Below are 22,496 nucleotides of genomic sequence, written 5' to 3' on the forward strand. Positions count from 1 at the left end.
ACATTTAGAGAAAGTGGAAAAAGACATCCGGAAAACTGTAAACTCGGTTTGAAGAAGTCTTAACAGCAAACGATCAGATTTTATTCCAGAAAGTATTCGCAAATAATTTCTGACAATAATTTCATTGGCTGTAGTCTTTCTTTGCATTCCTAGACTGGAAAACTAACAATAACTATTCTAATTGTGAGATTTTTGCAAATTTTTATTATTGACAACATTGAAAATAAGTGAAAGTTTGATCGATTATCTATAACAGTGAATCAAAGACCCCATTTTGATTATCTAAACTACCGTTGACATTTATTGCGGCTAGTTTATTTCTAAAAATAGATTTAAAATTAATTGCACGTAAATTCCAAGTAAAAGTTAAATAATAAATGGAACCTTTCTGGTCGGCCATTTTGCTGAGGCATCGAGAAAAATAACTGAATCCGGAAATAGTATTTTACTTTCTTCAGGAAATACTATTAAAGTAATTAAAGAACTATACATATTGTAATAGTTTAATTTACGAATAATGCACAGAGGTTTTTTTTAAATATTTTTTTATTATAATAATAACTATTAGCGTTGTTAAAAGTTGTAGAAAGATTTATAAAAACATAAATTCACTGAATTTTTACAACCTTTTTCAAGGAAGTAATAAAATTATCAACAAGTGGTTCGTTAGCAAGTCTTTTCGGATTACCAGTTGTGCTTTTTACAGCAAAAAGTAAATTTGAAAGCTTCATCCTCCACAACTTACTTTTAAAGACGCAGCAGAAAAGCGCAGAAAGTTTTATAAAAGTTTTAATAATGCTTTCTTGACTGAACTAGCTTGAACAAAGTTTAAAAGTTCAATACTTAATAACTATTTCTGTTTTTTGGAATCGACTTGAAACTAATTTACCAAGGAAGTGATCCAGATAAAAACTCTTTTTCTTAAAGACAATTAACTAAGTCATGATGAGAAAAACAAAAAAAAAAAAAGACCCATTGGAAATGTTTAAATTTTTTAATAAATCACTTTTCAGAAGTTTCCATTCCATGGTTCAATTTATTGTGGAACGGTGAGTGAAAATGATTGTATTACAATGGCCGTTTTGATTGATTAAAGCTAAAGTTTGCACAAAACCATAGATCAAGTTTGTTAACTGGCTAAATGGTACTAGCTAATACGAGGGTCGTTTGAAAAGTCCGTGCAAAGTCAGAGAGATAGCACTACTGGCGTGTATCGAGATTATGTTTAGTTAGTAGCATCTCTTGGAAGAACACACACCAAGTTTCAGCCAGATCGGTCTATTTCTTTGTGTTTGGCATTCGTTTGCATCGAGGAAGTCGAGTGATTTTCAAAAAATAGACGAAAAAGAATTTCGTGTGTTGATTAAACACTACTTTATGAAAGGCAAAACGCCTCAGGAGACTAAAGAGAAGCTTGATAAACATTATGGTAACTCTGCACCTTCGATTAGAACAGTTTATAAGTGGTTTCAAAATTTTCGGAATGGCCATATGGGCACAAGTGATGCTGAACGTTCTGGACGCCCTGTTGAGGTTACTATTCCAGAAATCATTGATAAAATCCATGATATGGTGATGGATGACAGAAGAGTGAAGGTGCGTGAGATTGCTGTGGGCATCTCGAATGAACGGGTACATAATATTTTGCATCAACATTTGGACATGACAAAGCTATCCGCAAAGAAATATTTACCAACTAATTGCTATATCGATTTCTATTGAAAAATTATTCACATCCCCCCCTATTCTCCAGACTTGGCTCCCTCGGACTACTATTTGTTCCCCAATATGAAGAAATGGCTGGCGGGAAAAAGATTTTATTCAAACGAGGAGGTGATTGCAGAAACGAATGGCTATTTTTCAGACTTGGACAAATCCTATTATTCGGAAGGGATCAACAAACTAGAGCAGCGTTGGACGAAGTGTATAAGCCTAAAAGGAGACTATGTTGAAAAATAAAAAAGGTTTATCCCAAAAAATTAAGTAGTTTTTATTTTTGCACGGACTTTTCAAACGACCCTCGTAGCTATGTTCATTTTACTTTAAGATCTCTTTATAGACAACACTGAACATCACCTTTTGTGAGCTGTAAATAAACTCCAAAGAAGTGAAAATCTAAACTGCATCTGAACACTACCTACTGAGCTGATCTCTTCCTTTGAGCTCAGTATTTTTCCTCCTGCAGTGCAAAGTAAGAAGTTGATACAGCCTGTCCAAACCTTTTTAGGAAGAGCTGAACAAAGCTAATTTACTTCAGATAGGTGAGGGATTAAAAAAGATTAAGGACCAATGATTGAGCTGATAGTATGGATTCAAATTATTCATTAATTTAGAAAATATAAGCTTTGACTTTAAAATTTCGGAACTTAAAACCCCCAATTAACACGTACAGACGACGGTGAAACGGTTTGTGGTTAAATCAGACCTGACTACTAACGGAGACGAAGGAAACAGCCCTTGGATATTATCAATTGAAAAAGCAAAAAAAATCATTAAAAAATACAAACGGGAAAAAAAAACTTTAAAAAGCAAATGATTGATATCCAAACGTTTTGCTATCACGTCCTTGGGGATGCTTTCCTAGATTTGTATATCCGGTTTAATATTATTTTTAAATTGTTATTTATTTTCACAATTAACTTTGCAAATTTTATAATTAATTTTTAATGACCCTTCAATTTTCAAGGATTGGCTTTTATTATGATAACCCCTAAATGAACGTATTGTTAGTATTATGAATTTGAATTTAATAAATAATTATACTATTTCTTCTTACGCAATATTTTTTGGTAATGGCCCTCAGCGAACAGTGATCTCGTCAAAATATGGATGTAGATGTAGTTACTTTCGTTTATTCTCTAAATAATCGGAGTAGTGGTTTATAAGAGAGGATTTCTGGGTCAAATCCACGCTGTGACCTAAGATTTGAGGGCTAATATTCACCTTAGCTGTATTAAATAACCTTTGCCAAATATTCTTGTTCCTTTCAATTTTTGGACTAATTCTTTTATGTGAAACCCCAAAACAACTTAACGCGTTGTTAACGCACAATATTTGAGTGATGTACACTCATTACCATTTTCAAGTGAAAATCATAACAATGTTCTTTGGGTTTTTCCTTTATTTCATCGCCTCTTAAAAGGAATTTTAGAATGAGCTGTTTTTGTGTTCCATGGAAGGATGTATAAAAGTATTAAAAGATTTTTTTTTTGTAACCTGAAGAAAAAAAGTAGAGGGAAATTTTTAAGGTAAAAGAAAAATTATGATTAAAAATTTTATATTAAAAAAAAGAGAAAATGATGGAAATGTTGCATTATTGATTCAACTTCCACGGTTCAACAATTCCGGCTAAATAAACTCTATTGTTGCGGATACTGCCGGAGATAAAGGAACATATTTTCATCAGGAACCAGCGTGAGACAGAGAGGGAGGAAGATAGAAAGAGCGCCTGAAAGATTTTAATTTATTTTTACCAAATAAAGGAGTCCTTAAAGCAGGGAAGAACTCAGAACATAAATGTAAATGGTAGAACTAATAAACTGAATTAGAGGGGCAACATTTTGATGTTTAATAATCATAAACTTCGTCATCAGTTGTAACTAAACAAATTCGAACATTAAATTCACTAACTGAATTGAATATTGATCTAGAAAATCAATATTTATTCCCCAACTTTAGAGCAAATTTTTAAAAAAGATGATTTCATCACCAACTGAAATATTTCTAGCTTAAAAAGATAGCAAACTATTTTTTAAATTTTTTGTGTGTCAGTAGGTTGATCAGTAATGGTTATCAAATGTGGTTTTCAAAAAAAGATGGCCACAATATTGTAAACATTCTCACACTGCGCAAACGCAAACAATATTTACATTTGGGCCATACTGTGGAGAAATATCTCAACCTGTTTGTTTATGAAGGCATTATTCTGTGTTAGAAAAGTACCCGGTGGCGAACACACAACTTGTGCTTAAGAAGTACCCGATCAGGAGTCGAAATCGAAGGAGGTTTATTAAGTTTACACATACATGCAATAAATTGAATTTAGAGCTCTGACCAGCTAATCGAACACTTTCTTTGTGGTGCGCATTTGCTTAGCTATTGTAGCGCCATAAAGTTAGACTCCCAAGTGTCCCTCCAAACTGACTTATTCAAGCAAGGATTGGAATACTTCTGACGTTAGTATTAAAAATATAATCTACCAATTTTTTTAAACAAACTTAATTGTTCAACAGTTCGCAAAACGCTTGCTTTATAAGAAATGTTCTCAATATTTGACAATGAAACATTTCTAAACAATTTTACGTCCAATTCTACGTGCTACAACAGATCAGAATCCAGCTCTCTCAAATCTAGCAGAGATCTATATCTATTTTTAATAAAGGACAAAGGTGGATCAAGAAAACAAAGTGACTTTGAATGATAAAATAGAATAAGATAAAAATATTAAGATCACCAGCTATACTTTCATAGTTTGCTCATTTAAAACCGTATTACTCCATTGTTCGGTACTGTTCGTCTTCTAGTAATAAGGATCTGTCACCATGAAATGAGCATTTTGAGATTGTCAGGTTACTGATAATTTTGTTTAGAAATTTTTGGCAATTCAGAAGGCCTTGCCCAACAACCTGATCCGTAATGGTTGTGGAAATCTTATTTACTGTTAGCATTCATCTCGAACTATTGGTTAGCATAACGTTTAGCATTTTTGACGCTAACTCGAGAGACTTTCAGCCGTCAAAGTTTCCTTCAAACGCAAACTTTTTAAAAAAAACAAGATTTAACGAAGAATATAGATAACCTTTAAAAGGTGATTGAGTAATGCAGATACAAAAGAAAAAAAGAAAGTTGGATAAAATGAAGAAAAATTACGGTACTCTACAAAAGATTCTCGTTAAAAGCATTTAGTAATTACGAACAAAATTATATTTTTAGAATTTATTTTTAATAACCAAAAATAAATAGTTTTCCAGTTGTATTTAGAACATCTTCAATTGTTGTTATTTTCTTAAATAAAACTCTTTCATAAATATAGTTACTATTTGGACAGCACTGGAAATGCTCTCCTTTTCGTATAAAATGTTTCTATCTTTAATTGCTTCAAGCGGATACGTATTAGAGAAAAGCTTGCCGAAGATTTACTAGTTTCTCGTAGAACCTGCTTAGAAGGAGTTGCTTAACCACTAAGCATGGTCGCTGGGAGAATACTGATCCAGTTTGTACTGTAGTGTGCTTATTGGAAGAGACAATGTAATTTATTTCTTATATACGTACATTAAAACTTAAGAAGAAATAGTCAAAGCTCAGTAATTATTTTAGTTACTGATTTTTTAAAATTTTATAAAAAATATAAAAGAAGTAAAATTATAAAAATTTCTGCACTTTGGAACTAATGTTAACCTCGCAAGACTATAAAGTAATATTAGCCATTGTGTACACATTTAACATTATATTTAAAATTAGGAGAGAATGAACCCATAAAATAATTCATCAATTAAATAAATGTTGGTTTGATTGAAGTAAAAGTAAATAAAAATAATGATTATGTTTTCAGAGAGGCTTTACGTGCAATTAAAAAGTTAGGTGTCATGGACGAAGACAATTAACTATTAAATTCTTAATATTAACCATTAAATCTGTGGCTTGGTACAAGAAGTGCCTGAGTCAATTTTTTCAATTTTTGTTTTTTTGTCTTAAGTGAATTAAAAAAAGCCCGTGCTTCATTTCAAGAAGTGTCCAAATAAATTCTACGTTTAGAAACACGATTCTATGAAATGAAAAGTAATTAAGTCACTTCTCAATTTTATCCAACTTTTCTGCAAGATCTGCCTATCTAAGACATAGTTAAATGTGGTTTACAAAATTTTGTGCAAGATTTGTATATGTGCACTTGAGCGTTTTTGTTATTTATTTTCAGTGTCAGAAATGCTTAAGTCATGACATAGGTATTTCTTGCACAAATATATTTATTTTTCATTACACGTGGCAGCAAGGCTGTTTGACTTAAGTCACACTGTAGGTCGCACTTTGATGCGGTTTTTGGCGGCAAATAATAGCAAACCAACCATTTTCCTTGTTACTTTTTACGCTGTATTAACACCGTGATAAATCTTACGCTCTATCATTTAAGTGATATAAAATGTATTCACACTTTTCACGCGGAAAAACTATGGTTAAGTTGTGTTCTGATGCGACGGATAAAGGTAAGTGTGAAATATTTAAGTTAAAGTACATTATGCATTAAGTTTTATATAAAATAAAATATTCTAGAAGAGATATGATTATGATTTTCATTTCAAGTTAAAAAGTGGGATGTACGATATCATTTAGAATTGGTTTTTTATTGCAATATTCTGATTTTTTATTATGTACAGATACTAATTTTGGAAATTTGTGAATAGTGTTTTTTTTTTTCAGTCAATTCAATTCACCGCGTTTTACCAGACGATACAATTGTGTTGGCTACACCATCAATCGCTGATGGGTCGTCTCATCATTCGGCGACTTCAGGGCCGTTAGCAAATATTCAGAATGTCAGTCTTTCAGAAGATCTTTTCATATCTGATGATAGTTCAGATGTTTATAATCCTTCGCATAGTGAGGAGTCATCTTCTGGTTATGAAGAAATAGAAAATGCTCAAGACATTCGAGAAGTTGAAGACTTGATTGCTGTAAACAACTCAGAATCAAGAATCCTGAATAAAAAAGGAAGAGGAAGAAATAAATTGGCCGAAAAAGACAAAACTAGAAAGAGGAAAAGAAATCCTAGTGGCTGGGAGAGAAATAGGCGTCATGAGGCAAGAAGCAAAGGTGACCCTTATTTCTCGACTTCAAAGAAGTATGTTCCGGGAAAAGCTCTAAAAGATGCTTGTACATGTAAAAGAAAGTGCAGAGAAAAACTTAGCGAAGAGATGAGATTACAAATTTTTCAAGACTTTTATGCATTGGATTCTAACTCTCAGAATCAGTTTCTTGCACAGAGCTTTGAAGAAATCGAAAAGAAAGTGGAACGGCTTCGTCAGAATCAAAAACCAAGTAAGCGACGATTTACTCTGTTATATTTTTTGTATAATTGCGAGGGGTATAAAATTCAAGTATGCCGCTCTATGTTTCTAAATACGTTAGATATCAAGCCGGGAAAAATTAAAGTTATAGCAAAAAAGAAAAGAGATTCTACAAGTGGTTTCATTTGCCCAGCCGATGAAAGGGGGAAACATGGTCACCAGCAGAGAATATGTGTTGATTCAGTTACAAAAATTGAAGAACATATAAAAAGTTTCCCTTCGTACATAAGTCATTATTCAAGATCACACACTGAAAAAAAGTACTTGCTCCAAGATTTGAACATTTCCAAAATGTATAAATTATACAAAGAACATTGTTCACATCAAAACATTGTACCAGAACTTGAATCATTTTATAGAAAAGTATTTGTCGAAAAATTCAATTTATCATTTCATCATCCTTCTAATGACACCTGCGCAAAATGCGACAAATATAAGATCCAGATTAATGCCTGTACAGATTTACAAGAAAAGGCAGTACTAGAAGAATCTTACACCCAACACCTTGCCTTGGCTGACCAGGCTTATAACGTAAAAAAAGAAGATAAAAGCCAAAGCTTCGATAATGGAGATGTAGCATTTTTAAGCTTTGATTTACAGAAATGTCTCCCAACTCCTATGCTTCAAAACAATATTTCTTTTTATAAAAGATGTTTGTGGACATTTAACTTAACTGTTTACAGTTGTGTTAGCAAGAAGAAACAAGCTTTATGTTACATCTGGGATGAATCTATTGGAGGCAGAGGAGGTCAAGAAATCGCATCCTGTTTAAGGCAGTACATCTTAACTTTACCAACAAATGTTTCTGAAATTAATATATTTAGTGATTGCTGTACGGGACAAACGAGAAATATTTATTTAACAGCCATGTTCTCACTTATAATAGAAAATTGCAGCAAAAATGGAAGAAAGCTTGTGATTAATCATAAATTTCTAGAACCCGGTCACACGCATCTAGAAGCGGATACTATACACGCGGCTATTGAAAAAGTAAAAAAAAATACAACTGCTAAAATAGAAATACCAAGAGACTGGGCAAACCTCATTAGATTAGTACCAAGGAAACCTCCGATAGAAGTGATAGAAATGAAACAAACAGATTTATTAAATTTCGAAAATCTTTTAAAAAGCCATTACGTACATCGAAAACTGAATTCAGAAAAAGAACGCATTAACTGGTTCCAGATAAAATGGTTACAATATTCAACCTTAACTCCTACAAAAGTTTCGTTTAAAAATTCATTTAGTTCTTCTGAACCGTTTAAAATATTGGACTTGGCCAGAAAGAACATTAGTAATGAAACATATTCCACCCGTTCAAGTACATTAACAAGAGTTAAAATGATAGAAACACCAACGCTAATCCCGATTAACAAAAACCGAATCCCTTTACCGGAAAAGAAAATGAAGGACTTAAAAGATTTGATGCCATTTTTGAGTGAAAGTAGCCGCTCCTTTTATGAGCCACTTATTTTAGGACCAACAGTGCCCCTTGAGGATGAATATTTACCAGATGAACGAGAAGATTAATCAACAGTTCATTTTAATATGGGGAACTTTCGTAATGTAATATTTTTAATTGTATAATTTAAAATAAAACAATGAATTAATTATTTAAATGTGTTTATCGCCTAAGTCAGTCTTTCATTCGGAGATTTATATCAAGAAGTTACTATGTCTGATAAAAATGTAAAGGTAAGCATAATTTTATTTTTTTTTACTGTAAAATTATTAATTCAGTGTTAACCTAACCATAAAACACAACTTTTTTTAAAAAATATCATAATATAAAAGATTTACATAAACATAAAAAAATCTTATGTGATAAATTGCCTTTCTTGAAAAATGATAAAATTTGACTTAGGCACTTCTTTTACCAAGCCACAGAAATACAATCCAAGGGTTAGACTAGTACCGCAATACATCTTAGCTTTGCGGGTCTAGTCTATAACCGCTCGACTACCATGGCGCCTTTATTTATAAATATTTAACTGTGTATTTAACAAACAGGTCTAACAAATACTGACGCACACATCTTCGCTGGGCGAACATTTTCCACACATTATTGGTAAATAAATAAAAAGAGATTTCTTGTTTGGTAATAATATAATATTAATCAGATCGTTCATTCATTCTTTTTTTTTTATTCAGAAATTGAAGAAAAAAATATTAATTTTTTAAAGTAATCAATTGAAATATTTCTTTAAAAATACTTGCTATTTTCACTAAAGTAATGACTGTTTTCAAAATTATTTGGTTCACAATCGGATTTTTGAGCTTTTTTTGATGCAACCCACTCTAAATTACCGTGATCTTGGTAAGAATAATCCACAAATGAAATCAAATGATGGGCTTATTATAAAACCTGCAGAAAGAACTCTAGCTAATGTCTCATTGCATTATCAAAATAGAAATTTTAGTAAAACTAATTTAATTCTTTATAATATTGAATAATTACAATTATTGGGATGGCAGTTTAGAAGAGACTAACATGAGGATCACCTAAACCTCTCTAAAATGATGCTGCATTTATAATTTAGATCTACATTTATAGAGAGGAAAAATATTAACTAAAATTTTGAAACAAAAATTAAGCTATTCACGAGGAAATAATCAAAAATTTGTTTTGAAAAGTAAAATTTTAGGCTTGAGAACTAGAATTAGATCAGATCTGCTGATTCAATTTAAGAGATTTATTAAATTTAAAATTCATTGGGATTTTCCATTTTTGATTTATTGTGGCTCACAACAACTAAATTACTCACAAAGTAATTAGTGAAAACCCTTATTTCATTTTTTTAAATTTTTTGTCGGCTTCAAGGGAAACCACAATAACTGGATTCTGACGTTAATTTTTTAGTGAGAGTAGGAGAACAATAAGCACAATAAGAAGGGGTTCAAGAAAGATCTTGTACGCTTATTGTGCTTCTCAATATTCTGGCCTTAAAATTTCCTCTATTTCTTTAACATTAAAGTGATCTCCTGCAATTTGAAAGAATCAAGAAATTAACTAAAAGAGGCTATCTTGCAAAAGATAAACACAGAAGATAAATACTTAGAAAGAAGAAATAAAAAGTGCATTATTATTCAAATGTATTAAAAATTATTCAAAGCAATTAAATTTAAAGGTGTAGTTCAGCATTTAATGTAAGTTTTTAAATTAATTAAAGATAAAAATAGATGGCTAAATTTGTTAAAGTGAACAAATTATGTAAATTAAAGGAGATAAGAAAAATATTGTTTAAATTATGTGTTAAATGAAGAAATATTAACTTTAATCTTACCTAATTTGTGGATGAAGAATGCTATAAAGATCAAGAAGAAGAATAAATACAGAAATGAGCTGCTAAATTAGGAAATGTTCAGAAATGTCGGACTGAATCACTTACTAGGACGGCAAACTGACTGAACGTTAAATGTTATTTCATCCAGAAGAAATAAGCAAGTTTCTTCCCCTTCTACGCGGATTACTATTGTGGCAAGCGACATTTTACCTCTGAGTGGAAGGAGAAAGACCGGGCAGGCCGATGACGTTAAACACATTAAGCGGAGTTTTATTTTATTCTTTTATTTTTTTTTAATAACTATTATTGCGAAGGGAATTTCTATAAAATCAGTTCATATTTCAAGGTCAGAACTTTCCTTTTACAATGAGTTATTTTCATTTATTTATATATATATATATAGCGCGTTAATGTCTGAGGTAACTGATGTCCGGGGCCATTGCCAACGCACTGCCGGCCGTCAAAAAAAAGTGTTACCTCATCCATACTCTTACCGGTAAGTAAACTGTAAGATGCTATCCATGTAAAAAATCCATGGCAATAACTTCTAGCTACTCTAAAAGAATTCTAAAGTTTAGTGCTGAAAAACTGAACTTGAACAAAGCGATAGAGTATTTTCAATTCGCCTTTGAGAAAAGGATTCTGGGTAAGATTCTTGACACAATTGGGCAAAAGGATTTAATTAGTGTAAAGTTTGACTTTTGAACCACATTTACTATTAGTTTACCATTAATTTGTTTTTAATTAACTTAAAGCGCGTCATTTTTTTGACACCTTGAGCGCCCTTAAGTCATTCCTTGGAATCATTCAGATTTAGGGCGCTCTCTCGAACTTTTTGACAAACCCTCAGAGTCTCTTATAAAGAGAAAATCCAAGAGAAAAGTGTTAAATCATGATTACAGATTTCCACATCAGCAGATAAACTGTTAATTACTATTGTATTAAATTATAGTGGAGAATTATAGTTAAAAATAAAATTTGTTTCTTGCACTACTGTTTCACGCCCATTTGTCGCAGATTATATTTAATCACTTTCTGGTGCACTTCAGTACCTTGTTTAATAGGTTCTGTTTTTGTGTATATATGTATATATTTTTTTATTAATTCAAAGTTTTTAACATTGAACATGTTCCGCATAATTCAGGCCATTATAGCTAGGTCAGCTTGTTTTTCTTTATTATTTAAAATGTTATTTCACGAAATAAAAAATAATTACAATAATATTGTGAAGGGAAAACAACTTTTTCTGTTGGTTATTGATAAAAAGATTTAAATCATAAGTGTACTTTATTATGTAAGCATTATTCACCATTGAAACTCTTCGGGATATTCCAATCTTTCGTAATACTGTACGAGTAAACTAAAGTTTTAGAAAGGAACAACGTAATTGGGAATGACTATATAATGTGTGGGTTCTCCTGTAAGTTAACAGCGACCTTTCAGGAATTTTATATTCTCTTTAATTTTTAACAGGAGCCCAAACATGTGCTTTGAAACTGTCTTCGCCTGAAAGACGTAAGCTTTTGCCTACTTAGGCTAACCAAGATGTCAAAACCCCAAGTTTAGCTGCTAAGTAAACCAAGTAAAGTAATTGCCTATTTTCAGGCGAGGTTCAACTACTAATTATGTATCGTAAATACATTCTTTACTATATTTTTCTAACAAATAAAAAGTAGCTATACGCGGGATTCGAACTGGTAATCTTCCACTCACAAAGTCACTCTCATAACCACTGGACCAACATTCCACCCCTTCTGTAGCTACTAAATTTTAACTTCTATTTTCCTAGGACATGCGTCCAATTAGCCTCCCTTTGATAAGCTTTAAAAACTTCATCCAAAATGCTTGTCACTGTAACTAAATGATATTTTAAATTTTTAACTTTATTTTTTTAATTTACTGTTACAAAAGTCCCTTTTTAAACTTTCTACGCTTACTTTTTTGTTTGTTGCATTTCTTTTGTTTTATTCTCATTATTGCTTCTTTTTTTTTGTCCGCAAATAGAATAATTAATAAGAAAAGTTTGATTACTTTCCTAAACGTATTACAACAGTCCATTTACAAAACGCCATTCAACTTTTCTGCCTTATTTTTCTTTTATAGTTACACAATCAAGCAAAGTCTCTTTTTCAAAGCGAAAATTAATTGAGTAAATCACTTCTTTTCTTCTTTTTGAACACGATATTGAGCTTTAATTAAACCCTTACTTCGACATAAATTCCTGCAAAATGATTTTTTTTTTCAACTGTAAAGAAAATTATTGTAATTTAACAGCTTTAAATTTTTCTTGATTCTAAATGTCATATTTCTGTTTTTAATTTTATATAAATAATAAACATGTCGAAAACTTTCCTATTTCTTTCCAAATATGAATTGCATAATTTTACTCAATTATTTATCTTTTTTTTTTACATCTCTGCCCACTAGAGCTTTCATTTCCTTAATGCCTAATTTTAAAATGAAGTTACCAATATTATTCACTGAGCGTGAGCAATTTCCTTTTGCAATATGCTACTCTATTTTAAACACATTTACTGTTTATTTTTATTAAGTGCAGGAAGCACGGAAAAGTTCTTTTTTGGAGGGGGGGCCAGCTGTAATTTAAAGCTATTATAACTCGCAATTTAATTCACTACTTAAGAGACACAACTGAATATTAACAAATTTAAATAAAAGCAATAATCTGAGAAAATTATATCTTAATATTTTCGATAATTATAAAAGTTACTGTCGACAATTGTTGTCGCTTCCAAAAAAAAAACTGTGAGATCGATTCAGTCGACCATCAGTGGTGCTGCTTTACTGAATCAATTTTTTCAGTTTTTTTCAGACCCTTTTCTCCAAAAATCAGACCTTTTCGTTGAACTTTGTTCACCATTTACCCTCCTTTCTTTGATTATAATTTTCATTCAAATGTGGTTCACAATGGAACTAACTGCCTGTTTCTCCCTGAAGTACTGTAGTCCCGTGGGAATTAATGAAGGGGTGTTTTTTTTTCGAGGGGGGAAAATGCCAAAGGCACCTTCCGACGATCTGTTGGGTGTGTGGGGCTCGACCCACTAAAAAACCACCTCCCCTTCAGGCGTAAAAAGTCCATCCCGGAACCGCCAAACAGCATTACTTCGGGATGGCGCCTCGTAAACTTGGCTTTCCATCTTTTTATTGCTCTTAGGATCCTCCTTACCATGGAAGAGACCCTTGCCCAAGCTTCCTTATCTTCCAGCATCCGTCCGACGATGCTGTCCGGAGTTATCGGACCAGTAACTTCTTGCAATCTTCTTCTTTCTTGTATCCAATGTGTACACTCAATAAAAGTATGCAGGGCGTCATCCGAGTCCGAGTCCCCATAAATGCACGCCCCAGGCGGCCTTTTCCCGATTTTATTAAGGAAACCTGCGAAATATCCGTGGCCAGTAAGGAATTGTGTGAGGTAATAATCCACCTATCCATGTTTCCTATCTGCCCAGGTCACCGGATCAACAATCAATCTTGCAGTCCATCGCCCTTGGTCGTCATTCTAATTACAGACGATCTTAAAGAAACCACCATGGACAAATATTATTATTTTCAACAAAAATTGATTCAAAGAGAATAATAACATTGTTATTATAATTGTAGGCTGATTAGTGTCATAAACAGATTTATTGTTAATGACGTGGTCTATGATAATATCTATTCATACTTATCTTTGTTAACAAGTAAGAGAATTATCGTTAGCTGAGCCACAAAAGACCAGCAACTTGGTAGCAATCGATTTGAGCCAACCACGCAGAAACTAATTGTGGTCAAATTTTGTAATTATTATCACATTCTAATCATAGATATTAAATGTATCAATTAAACTACATAATGGCAAAATATATTTATTGCTATTTAAGTCTATAATATTCTTTTAATGGTGACCAACCTGGGTATATACAAATTATATAAGATGAACTCTTATAGAACTGCCCCAGGAGACAGTTTTAATAAGTCAGTTACTGGCAAGCCTAAGGCATGCGCGCAAGAGATGTTGCGTATAATTCAGCTTTGTGTGGTAATAAATAATAAATAGTTGTTTGGCAAAATACCCAAAACGGGCATTAAGTAGTAATATATTCATTAAAAACTAAAGTTAAATAATGGATATCTCCTTGTTTTCAATATTCACGTAGTTTACCGATTTGTACTTCCCTTTAAATGAATGAAATAAAATTGCAAGGCGTTAACAAAGCATAGGAGCAAAGATTGGATGTATCCTGACGATATATCAAACTAATTCAAATACTTTTTAAATAAAAAATAATTTATTGAAGACGGAAAACTACATTAAATTAACACACGACTTTTCTTTAGTAATTTAATCAATAAAGAACGGGTTTTCTTCAACATATGAAGAGACAACTTATTTTACAACCGTAAGTTGGGTCGGCTTACGTCAAATTGCATGTTATTGCTTGATTATAAAAATATTTATGGTATCCAGGTTAGAGAAATAATCCTGAACATTTTTCCGATTTCCTCTGGCTTCACAGTGCCAAATATCCCATATCACGAGAGCTACGCAATCAAAAAGGATATGAGAAACCGTTTCCTCCTCCTTCTGATATATTCTACAAAGAGGTCCCGGGTTATATGGATCTATCCTGGCATGGTGTTGTTTTCTGTACCCAAAGTTCCCCAGTAATGATGTTAGTTACCAGAATAATCTGGTTTCTACGTAGCGCTTCAGGAGCTCAATGGTTCTGATTTTAATCAGATATCAGAACACTTTTAATCAGGCATAATACTCTTTACCATGTTTAATATCTGGATCAGCTTTCCAGGATTTTGCGTGTTCTCTTTAAAGCCATTGCTTAGGAGAGAGATAATAACAAAACAAGATCTGGTATGCTCACAACAATGAAATGCTTCTCTAATAGGAAACATGACATCTCTAACATATTCAAATTAAACCTATTGGCATCTGCCACGTAAATAAACTTAAAAAAAAAATACTTTTTTAAGGAGACCTTAACTCAAAACTCAAAAAAGAGAAGCAACACGATTACTCTACGTTTTCTTACTAGAAGTAGAGTCTTCCAGATATAGAATTTAAAATTACACAATATCCATGCAGACTTACAGTTTTGAAACAGTGAATTAGCCATTAACAGAAAACCAAAATATTGATTTAAAGAAAACTTTTAGAAATAAAATATTTTTCCATAAAAAAACGCACTCTCGGACTGTCAAAATAACTAGGTTATAAACGTGTCTTGGAAACTAAAGTTTAAATGGACTACATAAAGAACTCACATCGATTTATCAGCGAACGGGGATAAAAAAGTTTATTAAAGAGGACAAAAAACGTTGAAACCTACCTTATATGTGATAAACAAACGTTTTATTAACAAGCAGTAATTTACTAGAAAACAACCCAACACACAATCACTTACATGCTACGAAGTACACGCATTTTTAGAAATGTACAGCTGTTTGTAACAGTTAATTTTTAATGTTACGTGCTAGGTTTGTAAGACCCCAGAGCACTCTAACTGAATGACCCGAACTAGTTAACTATTACTATTAAATCCCATTTTAAGTTCTACGAGAGTACAATTAAATGTTGTTTTTTTAACGTACATTTTTCACATAATTAATCTTGTAAATGAACTATGTTCCAAATTGAACTATCAAAATCATTAGAAGCGTTCATTTGCTTGTGGCATGTCGAAAAAAGAACAATATAAGCAATTAGTTTGTGTGAATGACAGCTTGGAGTCAGAATAAATAACTGAAAACGTTAGAACAGACGAGGTTTAAAAGCGAAGACAAGGTCAGTCCTTAAAATGAAAATTTATGACAGCAATGAGAACCATTCTTTCAAGGAATACTTAACTTCTTGTAGGTAATTATCACTTGATCGGTATCCTGATGGACTCCCAGCATCAATTAAAATAAAGAAAAATCCTAAAAAAAATAGAATTAATTAACAAATAAGCAACACAGCTTAAACTCGCCTGTACTTCATTCCTGTTTTCTAGCTTACAACTTGGGTTTAAGACACTAAGAGAGCTCCTTTCACATAGGCTCCATAATTCCCAAAAGGTAAAGGATATTATCCTTCTATTTACTTTTTCTAATCAAGAGTCATTGCACGTTCCTCTGGGTCCATATGAACAAAACTCAAACAAGAACTACTCATGAGCGAGCTCAAGTTGTACATCTCTTTGATGTAGACCAACTTTTGTATAAAATATTATCAAGTTAATGGATAATATTACTTACGTTTCACTTTAATAAATTAAATTACATCGTACAATGAGGCCGAGAAACATTATGTAAGAGATACAAAACTTTTTGAAGCTCCATTTCCGATTTGAACTTTTTGAAATGTCCATTTCCGCCGCATGGAACATCATAGACCTTTGATTAATAATTCAATAGTAATATTTATTACTAAATTTGATAATATATTCACGGAATGTGTTTTAAATTGATGATTGCTTGTTATTTGTTTACTTTTTTAAGAGTAAAGAGTATATTCCCTTTATCTAAATGAATAAATCAATTCAGATTTTATAGAATGGAACAAATTTCAACCTTGGCTGTTAACTAGTGAGAAAAAGAATCGTATTTATAATAATAAAAATTTTATATTGTACAAAAATTGAATCTATTGGTTTAAATTATAACTTTATCAGTTAAGTGTGGTTAGTTTGCAATTGTAATGCAATACAATACAACTTAAATGAAGTCGAATCTCTAAACCGAACTGATAATTTTACATTTTTTTTCCTTTCTTAACAGAGTGAATAGTATTTGATTGTATAAAAGTGTACATATACATAAAAAAATTATAAAAAACATTTCGAGTTATAAATTTTGTTTATATAAAAAATACTTAATTTAGATTTAAAAAAGAGATTAATTTCATTAAAAGTGAATTAATAGAAGTGTAGCGATCAGTTCTCCCTAAAGATTTTACATTATTAATTTATTATCCTGCAGCAGTGAGAACAAAAGAGTCACGATAAAAATAATAATAAGTTGTATCCATATTTATCATCCATGTTATTTCTTTATTAGATACTACGTGGACTAAAAGGGAAATGCTGCAATTTATTGCAAATGTAAAGGATAAACGGTTGTAAAAGTACAGAAAATAATTTCCAGAAGCAGAGTTGTCTTCCTCATTTACACACATTAACTACAGGAAGTGAAGGTTTTCCCACGATAAGCTAAATATGGAAAGCCATGAAAAGGTAGTAAAGATGTTTATCTAGTTATTATAATTTTACATTATTATTGAGTAACAATAACTAATTCGAATAATAATAGAAACTCAATGGCATAGAAATTAATTTTAAGGTATAAAATGGAAAAAGAGTAGAGAATGTTCCTGAAGGATCAAATGGAGGAGATAACATTCTTTAGGAGCAAACCAAGATAGCATTTTACTGGAGAAATCACGACAAAACTGAAGTAGGATAGAGGCCCAGCCTAAGTAAGACAGGAAAAGATTTCATGCAAAAAAAAAAAGCCTCAGTCTAAGCAAACATTTCCTGCAAATACAGACGGTTTTCCTCAAGCGGTATTGCTGCCTAGAATACCCCTGAAGTAGTTGGGTTTAAAACGTGAGGAACTTGCCGAATCTTAAAGAGGAGGAGAACTTCAGAACATCTACCGACACATAGCATTGCTATCAATCTGAGGAGATTTAGGAGCCTGAATTTTGATGGAAATCGTATCCTCCACGGCCTTCCTAAGGAAGTAAATTTGAAAAGTGGATCTAGAGCGATCACGTCACTGCGCTAGGAAGGATTTAAACAATTGCTTTTTAACTTCGTACTCTTAGTTGGAAGGATAGTTGTTAGATTAAAAGGAGCAGTGCGTCGAACTGCAGTCTTGTCAGGCATCATCTGTAAAAGTAACAGTCAAGTACCTCAAAAAATAATGCAAATCCACAGTTACATTGTCGTTGCAAATCCAAAGTTGTAAGAGTAAAGAGTTTGAAGAACGAGGGAAGAACTCGCTCAAAGAAACACTTAAGTTGATTAGATCTTTTTTTTTTTTACGCACAAGGATTACTCGAGAAAGGAGACATGTTAGGTTGTTAAGAAAAGGAAGTCCTTCATATCTGTATGAGAACCCCCTCGACCTTTTCAAACTTCTACACTGTGAAATGATAAGTGAAAAAAACATCACGGGTGAAATTGTTTGGAGCTGTTGAAGTAGACACTTAAAAATAAGCACACTGCGCTGCAAGGCATTCGCTAGAGGAAATAAGGCACGTTTACTGAAAAGACCACGGTCCAATTTTAGGCTGCTCAGTCGTTATTTTATGAAAGAAAACTTTCCTAAAGAAACTTTATCGGTGCTTAAGCTTTGACCTGAATTAGGAAACGAAAATTTAGTTAATAATTCAAACATATTAATAAACGAAAACATACGCAAGCCGTACATATATGAAAGTAATATAATGGCGTGCAGAAACAAAACTACAGCAATACCAGCATAATTATATAACAGTTAACTAATAATAAAAAACACTTTCCCTAAATAAATATGAATCACTTTAACACATATCCTGTTTACCAGCTAACTACCGGTTCTCTAGGAAGTAACCATAACAGAACTTGATATTCACTCTCGGTCAAGTTCTACGGTTTACTTAGTTAGTAAGTCCTCTTAAAAACTTTGCAATCTTGTCTATATTTTGGGAAATGATTGTTCTGGAACTTTGATTACGACAAAATATATTTTTTAGTTAATGGTGAGTTTGTGTGAGTGTGAGTGTGTGTGTGATGAAAAACGATCGATGTTTTGAAATCGAAAAAAATCCGATCGAACTCGGCCATTTTAAGTACGACTCTTTTTTTTTCATTTCTGCCACGATTTTCTCTAAACTTTGCATAGATATTGGTTTAAGAGGCTTATCGCTTTATTTTTAAATATTTTTTTCAATTAATTTTCACTTTCTTTTAATCCTATTAAGAATTAATTACGACCTTTTCATTTTTTTTTCAAGTTTTTAATAGATATTCTGAGCCCTCTCAAAAAAAATGTTTTTAGATCATGGTCAGAAAGTCTGAGAATGTGTTCAGGTATTTCAGCTTTTTGTATTATTGTCACTTTTCAGAAGTTTATAACAAAACCCTGTCACGAGAAGCATAACTTTATTAAAGCAATTTTTCGTTTAGTTTCTTGATAACAGCTCGAACATTTTTCTGAAACTTGAATTTTGCAGGTTTACGTAAGAGCCTAATGTTTTTATTAGAAGCTTTTACGAAGAATTCATTTTTCAGAGGATTTCAAGAAAAGCCAAATTGTAGGAATCACTCTGAAGTGGCAATGAAAGTTAGACAAAAGTGAGCAACGGAAATGCTACTTCAATAATTCGATTTTCATTTTATATTTTGCAGTTTCCACGAATAACAAAAACAGTTCCCTTTAACTTTGTGTCCACTTGACATTGATCTAGAACTTTTACCACTTTTATTTGTTAATACTGTTCCGGAAAAATTTATATATTGATTTGGAAAAGAGGTTTTGAAGTATGGCAAAACTTCTTAAAAGTGCCAGTTGAGTGTATTGTACAAGGAACTTGTAGAAAATGACTGTTCAGGTGCCACGTAAACCCATCACAATTAGTTTAGTTTGCGGTGATTAATTTCCTTGTTCACTTCGTGTGACACAGAGCACGTTCACAGCGACCACTTTTAGGTTAATAATTAAACGAAATAACGGTCTATAACTTTGAGAGGTAAAACTATATTTAAGAAAAAGAGGAAATAATATGCTCATTAAAGTATTTAAATTAATTCATAAAATTTAACTAAACATAATTCCATTAAAATATCTTAAATGTAACAATAAGGCAATTAGCATTTAAAAGCTCCTAAAGCTTCTTTATCTGTACTTTATAATGATTATAACCAATTTGAAATTGATTATTTCTTTATAACAGAGTTATTTAAGAGAAAAGGGAACAATGCAGTCAAGAGATATTCAATTGTTTTATTTTCTCCTACTTAAATTCGAAACTGAGGTACATAAATTTTTTCTGCTTATTTCAGTAGAAAATGTCATCAAAGTAGTGTACAATGTGTAAATGCTAGAACTGGTTCTCGAACTGGCGCTGAAAAACTGTTCGTTTGTACAAAAATTTTATTTCTTGTTTTACATAGCTCCAAAACTTTAATGCACTTTGCCTAACATTTTGCCAACAAACAGATTCCAATCCAGAAATGCAATTTTGAATGCTTATTACTCTTTTATTTCACCCAAAATGTTTTGCAGGTACAAATTTCTTTAAAATTTAGAATGATTAGAATTCAGAGGAGAGCCAGATCTGGTGATTAGGGTGGTTTACAATCTTGCTTCAAATCACTCAGTTTCTCCGTTGGGGTTCAATTTTTCTTCTCTCACAGACACCTGGAGCCTTATTCAAAGCAGTGTTCTCTCTTTACTGGCTATACTGGCAATCAGCTTTCAGTGAGCTTTTAGAAGCTCCTAGGAAGAGAAAATCTAAGGGCCGACAGCTGGATTTGAAGCAGGGATCTCCGCGTTGGAATCCAGGCGCTAACCGCCAAGCTAATTACTTCCCTCACTTACTTTTTTTGCATTTAATTGGACACCTTGACATTTTTTTCGCTTAAACTTTATATTTAGTAATTTTTTATTCATAAAGCAGTAATATTGGTCCATTACAGAATGTATCCATTAAATAATATCTAAAACAGAGATGGAGTAATTATTTATGCATTATACACATACTGCATCAATTTTTGCATATTTTATACGATGACTCGTTGATTATAACGTGAAAATGGTCCTAGAAAAAATTTGAGATTATGAAATCATTTAAATTTCATATTTATGTAACTGATACTTTAATAATTTAAATTATTCTGAATTATATTTTAACAGTATAAATTTAAATTATCTACATACATATAAAATGTACATATGCAATGTACGAGGGTCGTTTGAAAAGTCCGTGCAAAGTCAGAGAGATAGCACTACTGGCGCGTATCGAGGTTAGTAGCATCTCTTGGAAGAACACACACCAAGTTTCAGCCAGAAAGGTCTATTTCTTTGTGTTTGGCAATCGTTTGAATCGAGGAAGTCGAGTGATTTTCAAAAAATGGACGAAAAAGAATTTCGTGTGTTGATTAAACACTATTTTATGAAAGGCAAAACGCCTCAGAAGACTAAAGAGAAGCTTGATAAACATTATGGTGACTCTGCACCTTCGATTAGAACAGTTTATAAGTGGTTTCAAAATTTTCGGAGTGGCCATATGGGCACAAGTGACGCTGAACGTTCTGGACGCCCTGTTGAGGTTACTACTCCAGAAATCATTGATAAAATTCATGATATGGTGATGGATGACAGAAGAGTGAAGGTGCGTGAGTTTGCTAGTACTGTGGGCATCTCGAATGAACGGGTACATAATATTTTGCATCAACATTTGGACATGACAAAGCTATCCGCAAGATGGGTGCCTCGATTGCTCACGCTTGACCAAATCGAAATCGTGTGAAGTGTTTCAAGGACGGTTTGCAGCTGTTCCAGAAGAATCCGCAGGACTTTAAGCGTCGTTTCGTCACTGTGGATGAAACATGGATACATCACTACACTCCTGAGACCAAAGAACAATCTAAACAATGGGTTACCAAGGGGGAATCTGCGCCAAAAAAGGCGAAGACCGTTCCTTCGGCCGGAAAGGTTATGGCGACTTTTTCGAATTTTGAACACAGACGGACGCCATTGTATAAATGACTTACCTTTTTTTTAAAAAAAACATTGGCACATATTAAATGAATGCGTTTTAAGTATTTTACATGAATGTTCGGGTGTCTGGCCTTGTTAATGAAATTCTTTAAGTTATCTCTTCTAATTTAAACTGATTAGATATGATTAATTAATAGTAAAATTAATAAATTTTAACTTTTAGATATTAACTAGGTGGAAATTGGTCCTCGATAAGAAGTACTAATGACTTCGTTTTGTTTTCTGCGGAGTAATTCCTTGGATAAAGCACTGACGTAGATTGAAATTCTTCGCAGCAGTTAGTTTCGGTCAAATTATTTCATCTGTAAACTAGAGGATTATTGAGTGGGATTTGCCAATGATTTCTTGAATCGCTTCATCACGTGCGAACGATCCCATTATTAAGCTCATT

At 32.3% G+C, this 22,496-nt stretch overlaps 1 protein-coding gene and 1 long non-coding RNA gene across 3 annotated transcripts in view; one reads left to right on the top strand and one right to left on the bottom strand.

Annotated features, from left to right (window-relative positions):
- Positions 1-22,496, bottom strand: part of LOC141455855 (alpha-tocopherol transfer protein-like) — a 79,501-nt gene that overhangs the window by 22,121 nt on the left and 34,884 nt on the right. Inside the window, exon 1 of one of the 2 annotated variants that reach the window (XM_074131297.1) lies at positions 10,346-10,501. The exons of the other annotated variant lie outside the window; for it this stretch is intronic. The gene's annotated coding sequence lies outside the window, so the exon portion shown is untranslated. Of the gene's footprint in view, positions 1-10,345; positions 10,502-22,496 lie in introns of those variants that run through there. 2 annotated transcript variants of the gene reach the window in all.
- Positions 10,659-22,496, top strand: part of LOC141455858 (uncharacterized) — a 58,430-nt gene continuing 46,592 nt past the window's right edge. Inside the window, exon 1 of the long non-coding RNA XR_012459494.1 lies at positions 10,659-10,841. This is a non-coding gene — a long non-coding RNA (uncharacterized lncRNA). The remainder of the gene's footprint in view (positions 10,842-22,496) is intronic.

Source organism: Rhodnius prolixus, unplaced genomic scaffold (genome assembly GCF_049639745.1).
Source record: "Rhodnius prolixus isolate KJV_2025 unplaced genomic scaffold, Rpr scaffold_4, whole genome shotgun sequence".
In the NCBI taxonomy this organism is placed as follows: domain Eukaryota; kingdom Metazoa; phylum Arthropoda; class Insecta; order Hemiptera; family Reduviidae; genus Rhodnius; species Rhodnius prolixus.